Raw genomic sequence first — 13,607 nt, 5'->3', positions numbered from 1 at the left:
AGCTGGAGCGACTCAACTTCCAGGTGTTGGAGTAGCCAATCAAAGCAACAAGCCAAACAAACTAAGGAACGGTCAATCCCTTAATCACTTCCTGTGGTGGTAATGTCAGGAGGTTGAACTAGAGCATGGGCTGGCTTTCCTGGTTTCTGTTTATCTCCATGTATTGGCACATCAGTTGAGGGCGGGGTGGATCAGTGCAGATATGGTGTCATCTCACTGCTGAGGGAGTGTCCTGAACAGAAAGTTACCAAAGTTTTATGGACCCAGGGAGCTGGTGGAGATGAAGAGGGAGGAAGGGTAGAAATGAAAAAGTACTAAGTCAAAGTGAATGCAAGTTCCTTCAGGGTTCCCCAGTAAGGAGACCTCAAAGGAGTGGAGCCTGGGTTAAGAATGCAGATATGCATAAAAATGTGGCTTGTCAGGGGCCTGAGTCCTTGGCTCTGACTCCCTTCCAAGTGTGCAGTACATGGACTGTGCGCCCCAGTCTGGGATGGGGAGGGCAGCTTCCCTCTCTGATGCCTGGTAGGTGAAGCCTTTATTTTCTTCATTACTTTCTATTTCTTTGCTGAAGTTTTAGGTGGGCCTAAAAAATTGTATATGAGATTTTGGTTGCAACCAGAGTCCTTAGTGTTTTATTACTACCCCTCCCTTGACTTCAGCTGACACTATGTTGGGGCCGTTTCTGCTAGACCTCCTCGAGCCCTGTGGCAGTGGGGTGGGAAGGGTGTTTCATTACTGCTAGGTGGGGCGTGAGAGTTCAGACTCTACTGCTGCTGTGAGGGAAGGTCTAGCTTCCTTTGCTGGCATGGGTGGGGATGGGGCATAGACTTTTCCATAAACTTTGGTTAGAATGGAATAGCTGTGGCAGGTGAGGTTCTGTCTTGCTGGGCTTCCCTTTCCTGGTTCTTGCTGGCTTCTGTTGGGGCTTTTCTGTCTATACTCATGGGTGTTTCCTGGTATTGGCTTTTTCAGCTCTAAATCCAGAAAACATGACCCCTCCCCCCCAACCCCAAATCCTCCCAGAGTCTTCCTTCTTCTTTTCACCTTCTAGAGCTTTCTTATGTTCATTTTATATAGAATGATCAGGGCTTTTAGTAGTGATTACTACTATAAGTCCTTCTTTGCATTTTTAAAATTTAAATTTAAAAATCAAATAGTAATGTATTAAAAATTAAATAGAAATAACAAATGCAATCAATGCAACCTGGTTCTTTGTACCTTCAATGAATCGCAAGCAACAACAACAAAAAAATTAAGTGGAAAAACTAAAGCTACCATCCTCTGCGTCACTTCAGCATACTTCTAGCATTACCCTCCAGAGACTAACATTTTAATCATGTAATTTTGTGTTTACCTCCATATAGTTAAGCATAACAAGGTGCTTATTCTTTTATTTTAAAATTTATCATCTCTAAACATAATCCTGCTATTTTAGAAAAAAATTTAATTTGATAGCATTGTTCCCTTTTTTTCTTCTCTTAATTTTGTCATATGTGATTAATCCCCAGTTTTAGAGGTTAGTTTTGGCACTTCAAATTGTAGTCACAATGTTCCTGTATCTATATATGGACAGTATTTCCCAGCTTCCCACTTTGTATGAATGGTTATTAACCCTTCCTTCCTTCCACCATTTTTCATCTTTGTCCTTCTAATAACTGCTGACAGTTATGCATTTATTTTCCCCCTTTTTTGCAGTTTTGGAGTTGACTGGGGATGGGTTTGAACCCACCACCTCTGGTATATGGGACTGAGACCCTATTCACTGAGCCACAGGTGCCACCCCACAATTTTACTTTAAAACAATCTTGGTGTACTGGTTTATTTGATAGGACTACGTGTATGTTAAGTTGCATGATAGTTAGGGTCCACGTAGGAGCCAGAAATTACACCTGGTATTTAAACAGAAGGAATCTGAAAGATTAGTAACTAAGTATAAAGTTATTAATCAGGTAAGGACAAAAAGTGAATTCTAGTCATCAAGGAGGTATTAACTATAGGAAGTAACTAGCACCCTTAGGACTGAAAGAAATCATCCTCATTCTCCCATCTGATCTTTGATAAAGCAGACAAAAACACAGAATGGGGAAAAGAATCCCTATTCAATAAACAGTGCTGGGAAGACTGGGTAGCCACATGTGAAAGACAGAACCGTGATCCATACCTCTCACCTCTCTCACAAATTAATTCACCTGGTTGAAGACTTAAACCTAAGGAATGAAACGATAAGAATTCTAGAAAGAAGTATTGGAAAAACTCTTATAGATACCAACTTAGGGAAGAAATTTATGAAGAAGACCCAATGGCAATCGCAGCAACAACAAAAATAAACAAATGGGACCTGATCAAATTAAAAAGTTTTTGAGCGGTGGCTCACACCTGTAATCCCAGCACTGTGGGAGGCTTAGGAGGGAGAATTGTTTGAGCTCAGGAGTTTGAGACTCTCCTGAGCAAGAGTGAGACCACGACTCATGAAAAAATGGAAAAACCCAGCCGAGGACCGCGGGGAGTGCCTGTAATCCCAGCAGCTTCAGGAGGCTGAGCCAGCTTGATACCCACAAGCTGGAGTCTGAGGTTGCAGTGAGCTACCAAGCCACTGCACTTTGCTCAGGGGCATAGGTGGGACTCTGTCTCAACAGCAACAACAACAACAAAAGTTTCCCACAGCCAAGGACACAATCAACAGAGTAAGTAGACAGTCTACAGAATGGGGAAAAATATTTATATGCTATACATCTAATAAAGGGGTGGTCACTAGACTCTGCAAAGAAGTCAAGCAAAAAAGCAGGAAAAAAGTCAAACAACCCCATTAAAAAGTAGCCAAGAACATGATTGGAAACTTTTTAATCCTGTGCCTTAGATTGCTTGGCCATGATATCACTTAACAGAAGTGTTTTAAATGAAGATGGTCTAGTGGCCAAGAAACACATAAAAAAAAAGTTCCACTTCTCTAATCATCAGGGAAATGGAAATCAAACCCATAACAAGGTATCACCTAACTAGAGTGAGAATAGCTCACATCAAAAGTGCCAAAGCAACAGATGCTGGCATGGATGCAGAGAGGAACACTCACTCACTATTGGCAGGACTGCAGACTTGTACAACCTCCCTGGAAAGCTGTATGGAGGTAGACCTACCTTTTGATCCAGCAATCCCACTACTAGCCACTTCTTCAAAGAAAAAAAGGACATTTTCTCAAGACAACTGCCTTTGAATGTTTATAGCCACATAATTCATGATTGCAAAAGATGTGGAAATGACCCAAGTGCTCATAATGGATTTATAAAATGTAGTATGTGTATACCATGGAGTATACTTAGCTCTAAAAAAAAGTGATCTGGTATCTTTTATAACAACCTGGATGGAATTGGAGCCAATTTTTCTAAGTGAAGTAATGCAAGAATGGAAAAACAAACACCACAGGTACTCAACAGTAAATTGGAACTGGTCGATTAACACTTAGCACACAGGGAAATAAAACTCAATGGAAATTAAATAGGGGAGGAGGGAAGGAGGGGTAGGGTAATTTCACACTGAACAGGTGCAATGCACATATTCTGGGTGAATATAACTTTATAACATTGACGTAAAATGCACAAATGCAAATTATGTGACCTCCCGAGTAGCTGGGACTATAGGCACCTGCCACAATCCCCGGCTATTTTTTGGTTGTAGTTATCACTATTGTTTGGCAGGCCTGGGTTAGATTCGAACCCTCCAGCTCTGGAGTATGTGGCTGGCGCCTTAACTGTTGAGCTACAGGTGCTGAGCCAGTTTACTTTAAACTATATTCAGCTAATATGAAAACTTAAAATTTCATTTATTAGCAAAACAATGAAGGGAGTAAAAAGAGGTATAGGGCAAGATTGAGTGGCTGGAGAGAGGAGGGAATACAGGATGTCAAAGATACATGTATATTCCTTATTCCTCAATTTGGCCCCGACGGCCATCTGATAAATTTTCCTGGACCCCTGACTGCTTGCTTCTTCTTGGGAATGCCAAATTCTTTTAATACAAACATGCATTCCAGTGTTGGCAGAAGATTCTCTGTCTTAGGAGCGTTTGAGACAGTAGTGATGAATCATGCTGCCTGTAAGTAAATTTTTTATTTTCAGAGAGGAGATATGGAGCCAACCCTTAACTAAATAAATACTTTTTTTTTTTTTTGAAATAAATTGCTTCTTTTTTGGAAATGGAAAGTGAAGATGAATTTTGAAGTGGAGATGAAAGAATCCAGAAGAATCCAGATTTATGAGTTTTCTTCGCAATGGTCAAAAAAATGGGGAATGAGGACAATTTGTTTCATTTTGGATGTTTTATTTTATCTATTAGGTCAAACAAATGGCCCCTTTCCAAAGCGTGCATTCTCCATGGATGTGATAAGATTAGATGAGAAAATCTACTCGAGTGTATCTGAAGAGAGAGAAATCACACACTACTTATCCAACACGTATGAGAACCTGGAATGAATGTGTGCAAAGTAAAACTCATCAACAATTTAGAGCTTCATGAAGTAGCCGGGCATAATGTGTTAGAAAGCTCTTTTTTGACTTCTAAGTAACAAGAGTCATTCTAACTATCTCAACAAATGAGGGGAGATTTATTCTACTCTTTGTCTAAAAATTTTAAATTTTCTTTAAGAAACAGCTTTATGAAGCTATAATTGATCCATGAAAACTGCACATATGGAACGCGTAGTTTTATGACGCATGCACACACTCACGATACCATCACTGCAATCAGGGTGATGGACACAACCAACTCTGCTCAAGTTGCATCATGTCCCTTTGCTTTCTTCTGTTATCATTTTTAAAGAAGGCTTGACGTGACATTTACCCTCTTAATCATTCTGAGGAGCACGGTATTATAGGCATTAAGTTGGATAATGCCTTCTTTTTTTTTTTTTTTTTTCTGAGACAGAGCTTCACTTTGTTGCTGAGGCTAGAGTGCCGGGGTGTCAGTCTAGGTCACAGCAACCTCCAACTCCTGACGTCAATGATCCGACCGCCTCAGCCTCCCTAGCATCTGTGACTATAGGCGCCCACCACAAGGCTGGCTTGTTTTTCTATTTTTAGTAGAAATGGGATCTCTTGTTCAGGCTGGTCTCAAACTCCTGAGCTGAAGCAATCCACCCACCTTAGCTTCCCAGGGTGTTAGGATTATAGGCATGAACCACCTTGCCCAGCCTGCGACTTATTCTTCTAACATAACTGAACATAACTGAAACTTTATACCCATTGAACAACTGTACACTGACAGGCAAGGATATTTTAAAGAAATATGTGGCAACAATAAAAGTCAGGTATTTCTTTCTTTCTTTGTTTCTTTTTTTGAGACAGTTTCACTTTGTCATCCTTGGTAGAGTGCCTTAGAGATGGGGGTCTTGCTCTTGCTCAGGCTGGTGTTGAACTCGTGAGCTCAAGTGATCCACCTGCCGTGGCCTCCCAGAGTGCTAGGATTGCAGGTGTGAGCCACCACTCCTGGCATGGATTTCTTGAAAAAATATAAAATCTGACTTTTTTCTTTTTTTTTTTTGAGACAGAGCCTCAAGCTGTCCCCCTGGGTAGAGTGCTATGGCATCATGGCTCACAGCTACCTCCAACTCCTGGGCTCAAGCGAGTCTCCTACTTCAGCTTCCCAAGTAGCTGGGACCACAGGCGCCTGCCACAACACCCAGCTATTTTTTTGTTGCAGCAGTCATCGTTGTTTGGTGGGCCCGGGCTGGATTCAAACCCGCCACCTTAGGTGTATGTGGCTGGCGCCTTAGCCACTTGAACCACAGGCACCGAGCCTAAAATCTGACTTTTTAAAGTACCTCATGTGCATTGGACCCTATGTCAGACGGTTTGCATCCATCAGCTCATTTAACTCCCCCCAAATAAAACAAAACACAAATGAGACAGTATTATTATCCTCATGTCTGAGGGGAAAATATTGTGACTTGATCATAATCGTGATGCAGTACATTGCAAGATGCATTTAATAACAGCCCTAAGACTAGTGAATCCTCTTGCCCTAATGTTAAAGGTAATGTGGTCTTTTAGTTAAATGAATAGTTATATACATATGAAAGCTACAATATACTTTAACAAAAATTACTAACTTTAAAACTCCATTCTTCTGTTTGCGCTTACGATCTTGTCCTACTAAAAGCTAAGTCATTGCAGGTTATCAAATGTGACATTAATGTGGAAATAATTTCATGGCACTTTTCCTTTTTTTGGAGTAATTCGTATTATTTGTATAAAGGAGGCTAATCACATCACAACCCTTATGCAATACATCCAGTAGGTGGAAAATGACATTTTAGTTATGATTAGGATAATTTGAGATTCCTGCTAAGAAGGTTGCCTAAGGTCACGGGACTACTCAGAGCTCGAAGTACAGCAGAGGAATCTCTATTTCTAGCCCAATGATCCACTTAGTTAAAACAGGGCTCGTGCTATTCATAAAGCTATGTCATCAGTTGCAAATCTAGTTAAGTAAGAGAGGAGCGAAAATTAGACGTTAGGAGAAACAATCACTTATGTAATAAATGTCAACCAATCTTTTTTTCCAACTAATTTCATAATACCATCCATTTCTTAGAAAAAAGGTTTTATAGATTTAGGAAAAAATATAACTCTTCTTGATTATCCGTTGCCCTATTGAAATATAGAAATTGTAGAGTTCATTTTTCAAAGATTCAAGAATTAGAATTACATGCCAAAGAATTAGATTGTTATTAATTATACAGATCTCCATAATAATGCCTAACTTCTGTGATATATAGTGTCATTTTGCGTTTTATTAATCTAGTTGTTCAACAGTGATACTTTAATTCAGAAACTGTCTTTACTTTTTCACAATTTTTATAATGGCTTATAGGAATTATAATGTCCATTTTTCTGTCTCTATTGACTTATCCTAGCAAATGATTTTCTAATAAATTTCTTACTTCTGATTTGCCCTCAAGTCTAAAAATGATTCTGAAAAATCACTATTTTAATTTTTCTCTTTGCCTCGTGTGTAGTATTTGATTAGAATAAAAAAAATCATTTTATTCCTACTTATTTTGTTTGTTTACCTTGTTTAATGCAGAAATATTTTACATAAAATATTTTAGTTTAGAATTTTTAATCACCAAATGTTAATTGAATACTTGCACATTTGATAATGCCTACCTATTTTAGTGTAATATAGACCACTTCATAAAGCTCATCAAAAATTCATTTTATTACTTATCAGAACCATTAGCAATGTGAGCAGGGCAATAGAACTATAGATCAAAACCTCTGTCCTCAAGGACAGATCTTTCAATGTGGTGATAGAAGAGGTGTGGCATGTAGGAAGAAGATGACCCACAAGCCATGTCCTACAGTGTCTTATCTCTGATGTCTTTGTTTGTTTTTCCTTCACTTGCTAGTCACTTTACATGCACTCTAACTTAAAACTGAAAATAAGTTGGAAGAGTGTCTGTGTAAATATTAGTTCACACCGTAATTCCTGATGCATAGGAAAACTCCAAAACGTGATCTCAGATTTAGATGAGCAAAACTGTGATCTTTGAGAGTCATTTTTTTTTTTTTTCTGACAGTCGTGCTCTGCTATTCTGGCAATAGTGCACCGTCATAGCTTCCTGCAACCTCAGACTCCTGAGCTCAGCAATCCTCCTGCCTCAGCCTCCCAGAGTGCTATGTAGAACACTGTGTCTGGCTGGGACAGTATTCCTTGGAGAGCTAGAAAAATTTCTAGTCAATGTTGGAAAGAGATCTTTGGAGTCATAGAGTCCTGAGGCCACTTCAGAGATGAAGTCGCCACTTCAGAGATGAAAAGTAGTTTTGCGTTCTGAGAAATAATCAGAATAACTCTGAGCACAATTTAAGTTTCATACAAATTCAGCAAGTGCTTATAAATATTCCCAGGACATAGGTTAGACTGAGCTCAGTCTGGTCTAGATTCATTCCATACCTCATTGCCTGAGAATTGGTAAAGAAATTGTTTTTTACCTGAGGAAGTGGTATATTGGAAAGTGGTCTGTTTGGAGTGTGAGACATTAGCCGTTTACTAGCATGTGAGGGGCTCTAAGAATTCCTTAGCTTTTTCTGTGCTATTCAGTTCTACCAATAATTATTCAACACCCACTAAGTGCCAAATGCTATGCTAGATATTTGTTTAAAACATACATCATGAAGTTCTTGTCTTCGAATGGCTTAACAAAATACCAAAGGAGGGTGTTTTAAACTGTGGAACCACACTTTATGGTTCCAAGGATGGGCGTCAGAGCCTCTGTAGGGGATGGTACAATTTTAGAATGTCATGGCACGTAGTAAATACCCAATTTGTGTTAGACTGGTGGGCTTACAGTTCAACTGAAAAACTTTTATTAGCTTTATATACTTGATATATATTTTCTGATATAATGATTGTCTGAATAAGATTTTATTTGAAAAAAAGGTTCTGCTGCTAAATAAAGTTTGAAAACCTAATGGTCTCTGGCATTTCTTGTTTTAGAGTCTAACTATTCATTTAAATATTTCATCACAACTTTATTCAATTTTATAATATTATAAAGTCCTACTTGTCATAAAATGACTGCATATAAAGAATTAAAACATTTCAACATTTCATATATTCTTTACTGAACCTGGAATAGCTCAATTCTAGATAATAGAAAAATAATTATGATAGCTACTAACATTATGATACTTTCCATGTGTCAAAACTGTATCTGCCTTTATGAACGTTATAAAGCCTAACATTTCTGAGTACTGGGTATTATTCTGAATAATTTTAGATATATTATATCATTTATAGTAGGATGTAGGTATTACTTTATAGATGAGATAGTGCTAAAGGGCAAACATTTTATTTAACATGCCCCAATTCATATAGCAAGAAAGTGTCAGAGCTTTGTGTAAGAGCACAGGGCATCTGATTCCAAAGCCATTAAGCAGTGTTATCCCAATTTTATAAATAATGAAATTGAGATCCAAAATACTAGAATTTTTATCTTAGATTATATGGTTATTAACTGTCAGAGCTGGAATTCAAAATGAAGTCATCTGACTTCAAAGCCTCATGACTTCAAAGTCATCTGGCTTCTGACTACTATAACAGATCTAATTAAAACTTAGCAAAAGATAAATCGCTGTTTTCCGACAATTAGGTAAAATAAATACTCAATCAAGAAGTTCAGGGAGGCGTCTATGGCTCAGGCGGCACCTGTGGCTCAGTGGGTAGGGCACCAGCCCCATATACCGAGGGTGGCGGGTTCAAACCTGGCTCTGGCCAAACTGCAACAACAACAAAAATAGCCAGGCATTGTGGCAGGTGCCTGTAGTCCCAGCTACTCGGGAGGTTGAGGCAAGAGAATCGCTTAGGCCCAGAAGTTGGAGGTTGCTGTGAGCTGTGTGATGCCATGGCACTCTACCAAGGATAATAAAGTGAGACTCTGTCTCTACAGAAAAAAAAAAAAAAAAGAAAAAAAGAAGTTCAGATGCGTGTAAAACTAGCTTAAAGAGCCTGAAGAGACTGGCCAGGTAACATTTGATCGTTATGACTGATTGATTACATCAATCTAAGGAGACATTTAATGTCTTTTATCAGATATATCTCATACTCTGATGATATTATAAGATATTTAAAAAATTCCAGTTCATGATTATTCATTGCTAGTATATAGAAATAAAAAATTTTTTTTAATATATTGATCATTGTGCTAGACTGAATCTTTCTATTTCCCCCAACATTGGTATGTTGGAATTCTAACCCCCAAGGTGATGGTATGAGGGGATGGGACATTTGGGAGATGATCCACTGGTGAGTGGGATTAATGCCTGTATATAAGAGATCTCAGAGAGCTGATTTGTCCCTTTTACCATGTGCAGTTACAGTGAGAAGATGGCCATTTATGAGGAAGTGGTCCCTTACTAGACATGAAATCTGGCAGTGCCTTGCTGTTGGACTTCCCAGCCCCCAGGACTGTGAGTAATACATTTCTTTTGTGTGTAAGCCATCCCATCTATAGTATTTTTATACAGCAGTCCAAACATGCTAAGGCAATTCCATACCCTGAAATGTTGCAAAGCTTACATATTCATTCTAGAATCTTCTTTGTAGATCCTATCTACTATCTTTTTTTTGATTGAGTTTTGGTAATTTGTACTTTTCAAGGAAATTGTCCATTTTATCTAAATTATTAAATTTGTAGTGATAAAGTTTTTCATAATTGTATCAGTTATCTATTGCTATATAGTAAATTACTATAAATGTAATGTTTTAATACACACATTTATTATCTCACAGTTTCTGAAGATGGGACTCTAGGTATGGTTTAGCTGGGAACTCTGCGTTAGGGTTTCATAAGACTGCAATCAAGTTGTCAGCCAGTACTGGGTTCTCATCAAGGGAATGGCCAGGGAAACATTTGTTCTCAAGCTCTTTTTGATTGTTGGCAGAATTCATTTTCTTGTGTTTGTGGGATTCAGGGAAGCTTGTTCCTTAAAAGTTAGCAATAGAGAGAAAAAGACTCTAGCAAGACAATCATAATATTATTCTGTAATCCACGTAAACATGGACGTTTCATAGCCTTCACTGCCTTTCATTGGTTAGAAGCAAGTTACGGTTTCTGCTCACACTCAAGAGAAAGGATCATACAAAGTCATGAATACCATGAAATGCACATCACGGTGGGGGGGGGTATGGAGGTGCACCTGAAAGTCTCTTTGCCACAACAATGTCACCCTATACACCTTTTACTGTAATGATCCCACCTTTCTCATTCTAGATATTGCTAATTTGTCCCTTCTTTTTTTCCTGATCATTCTGTCTAGAGCTTTATCAATTGCATCGATCTTTCAAAAAAAACCCTGCATTTGGTGTCATTGATTTTCCCTACTGGTTTTCTGTTTAATCAATTTATACTTTGATCGTTACTTTCTCCTTGTCTTTGGATTTCATTTGCCCTTTTATTTTTCAGGTTTCTTAGGGTAGAAACTGAAGTCATTGTTTTGAGACCCTTATTCTTTTTTTAATTTAGGCATTTAGTAATGTTAAGTTTTCCCCTAAATTCTGAGTTTGCATTATGCCACAGATATTGATAGATAGTGTGCAACTTATTGACATTTTCTGCCACACACATACTCTGCACCACAAATCGTAATGTTTTTATCCATCTGACCTCGTTCCAAGTTCATCATGGGTGCCAGTGGATAAAGGCAAACTTTTATTTAAGATAATACCCTAGGATTACTTTTCAAAGACTTCTTTGACTTTAACATCCATATTTATCACTGATAGTAATTTGTTAAGGTTCTACAGAGAAACAGGACTAATAGAATATCTATCTATCTATCTATCTATCTATCTATCTCTATTTCATCTATATAGATTTATTTTAAGGAATTGGCATATGTGATTGTGGGGGCTGGCAAGTATGAAATGTACAGCTCAGGTTGGCAGGCTAGAGATCAAAGGAAAAGTTGATAAAATTAGGAAATAAAATTCCTTACTCTTTGGGAGACCTCAGTTTTTTCCTTTAGAGGCCTTTAAACTGATTGAATGGTCTCTACCCACTTTATGGAGGATAATGTGCTTTACTCAATGTTGGCTTATTTAAATGTTAATCCCATTTAAAAAATGCTTTCACAGCTACATTTAGGCTGGTGTTTGGTACAAATATCTGAGTACTTTGGGCTCAGTAAAGCTGACACATAAAATTAGCCATGACATCATTCATCTAATTTCCAAATCTTTCGATTATGAACTCCTCTTTTCCAATGACCTACCCACTCCAACTATGTATCTCTTCTGTAGTTATATTCTGAACCTGGAAATCATCAGTCAGGGTCTCCTTCCATAGTTGCTAATTCAAATAGTTCACTCCCTGGCCAAACCCCTTCATACGCCAGCCTATGGACACAAATACTTTCATGGTAACAGTTTTTGGAAGGAATATGAACCTTCAGGCTCTCAATTCTTACTTTCAGCTCTGTTGTCCTGTATATATATCTCTTAGGTTCCATGGTCAAATTCCTATATCACTTTCTTGTAAAAAATATTGAACAATGTTAACTTTTCTATCTTCCCAATGCGTCTTCCTGATCGAAGCGACAGGGGATGGACTGCATATTTTCTGCACACCTGCTTCTGCCCATCTGAATATCAGGGAGGAAGGATGGACAGACTGACAGCACTATGAATTTGTGTTCAGCAGCCTCAACGGGCTCTCAGTTGCCTGCCAGTTATTCATTTCTTTAGGCAAATTTCTCACTCTAAACTGACTACTTAATAATATGTCCACTGTCATCAAACTTCCATATCCACCTTTGTCTAATCACGCTGGTATTTCTTCACCTTCGACTTCTTCAAGAAAATAGGAGCCAAGAGCAGAAGGTCCTCTGCCACCAGCAAGGGTTCTTGCTGCTGCTCATGCCTTCACGCTTGGGAGTAATAACAGGTTCTTCCAGTTGCTAATCACAGTTCTTACTGGCTTCTTATGTGTCCCCTCTCTCATGTCTGTGACAATTTCCTTCATTAAACTCTCTTCATTTAAACTTTTGTGTGTGCCATCTGTTTACTCATGGATAAAACCCTAAACCTTCCTTTTGCTCAAAATATCATCATTGCAGGCTCCAGTTGCGTACATTTTAATATAGATTTCTCTAGAACTAACTGGGTCTTAGGGCAAAGACGAAAGACTGGGCACAATTTTCACCTCCATGCCCAGGGCCAATATCAGAGCTCATGGAATTTATTCTCACTGGGGCTTCTCACTTAGAGCCAGGCAACTCGTGAGTAGAATGGTTGGAATTTTGTCTTTTGCAGGTTCCATTCTGCCAGAGTAGTCTGCTAGGACTGCAGGTCAGGAGTTTAAGACCAGCCTGAGTAAAGCGAGACCCAGTCTGTACTAAAAATAGAAAAATTAGGTAGGCATGGTTGTGCGTGCCTGAGACCCAGCTACTTGGGAGGCTGAGGCAGGAGGACTGCTTGAGTCCAGGAGTTTGAGGTTGCTATGGGGGAAAAAAGGGGAAAGTATGTACTAATGTCATAGCACATAGTGGCAGCCAAGAGTTTTGGATTCAAATAAGATTGGGGGAACCACAAATGATCATTGTTCAAAACATAAGCCATATTTTTATTAAGGTTAAACCATATAGTTCCTTAAAATTTTCCTATTTTTTTCTCTCCCTCTGATCAAATTGCATTTGATTTTGCAGTGGGATTTTTGCAAAAGGCAAAGGTTGAAAAAGACAATGAGGTTGTTTTGCCAAAATAAGGTGGATAGGTTCTAAATCCAGGGTATGCTACGTTTACTTGTTTAAAAATGAACACAGAAACACAAGAAGATAAGAACTGAATCAGACCCAATGTTCTTTTCTCTAGATCTGAAAATGTAAGGTAAGTTTCTTTTATTTTTTTTTCTGTTAGTAACAGACGGTGAGAGTAGCAGTAGAAAATAGATGGTTTTTAATTTTTTTATGACTTGTTCGTATAGATCTATTATTTATGCTGCTCGTTCCCTTCTCTCTCTCTCTCTTTTTTTTTTTTTTTTGAGACAGAATCTCACTGTGCTGCCTGGACAGTGGTACCATCATAGCTCACAGCAACCTGCAACTTCAAATTTCTGG

The sequence above is a fragment of the Otolemur garnettii genome, unplaced genomic scaffold, assembly GCF_000181295.1.
Source record: "Otolemur garnettii isolate 467f Iridium unplaced genomic scaffold, OtoGar3 scaffold00035, whole genome shotgun sequence".
NCBI lineage: Eukaryota > Metazoa > Chordata > Mammalia > Primates > Galagidae > Otolemur > Otolemur garnettii.
This window is presented reverse-complemented; position numbering follows the sequence as displayed.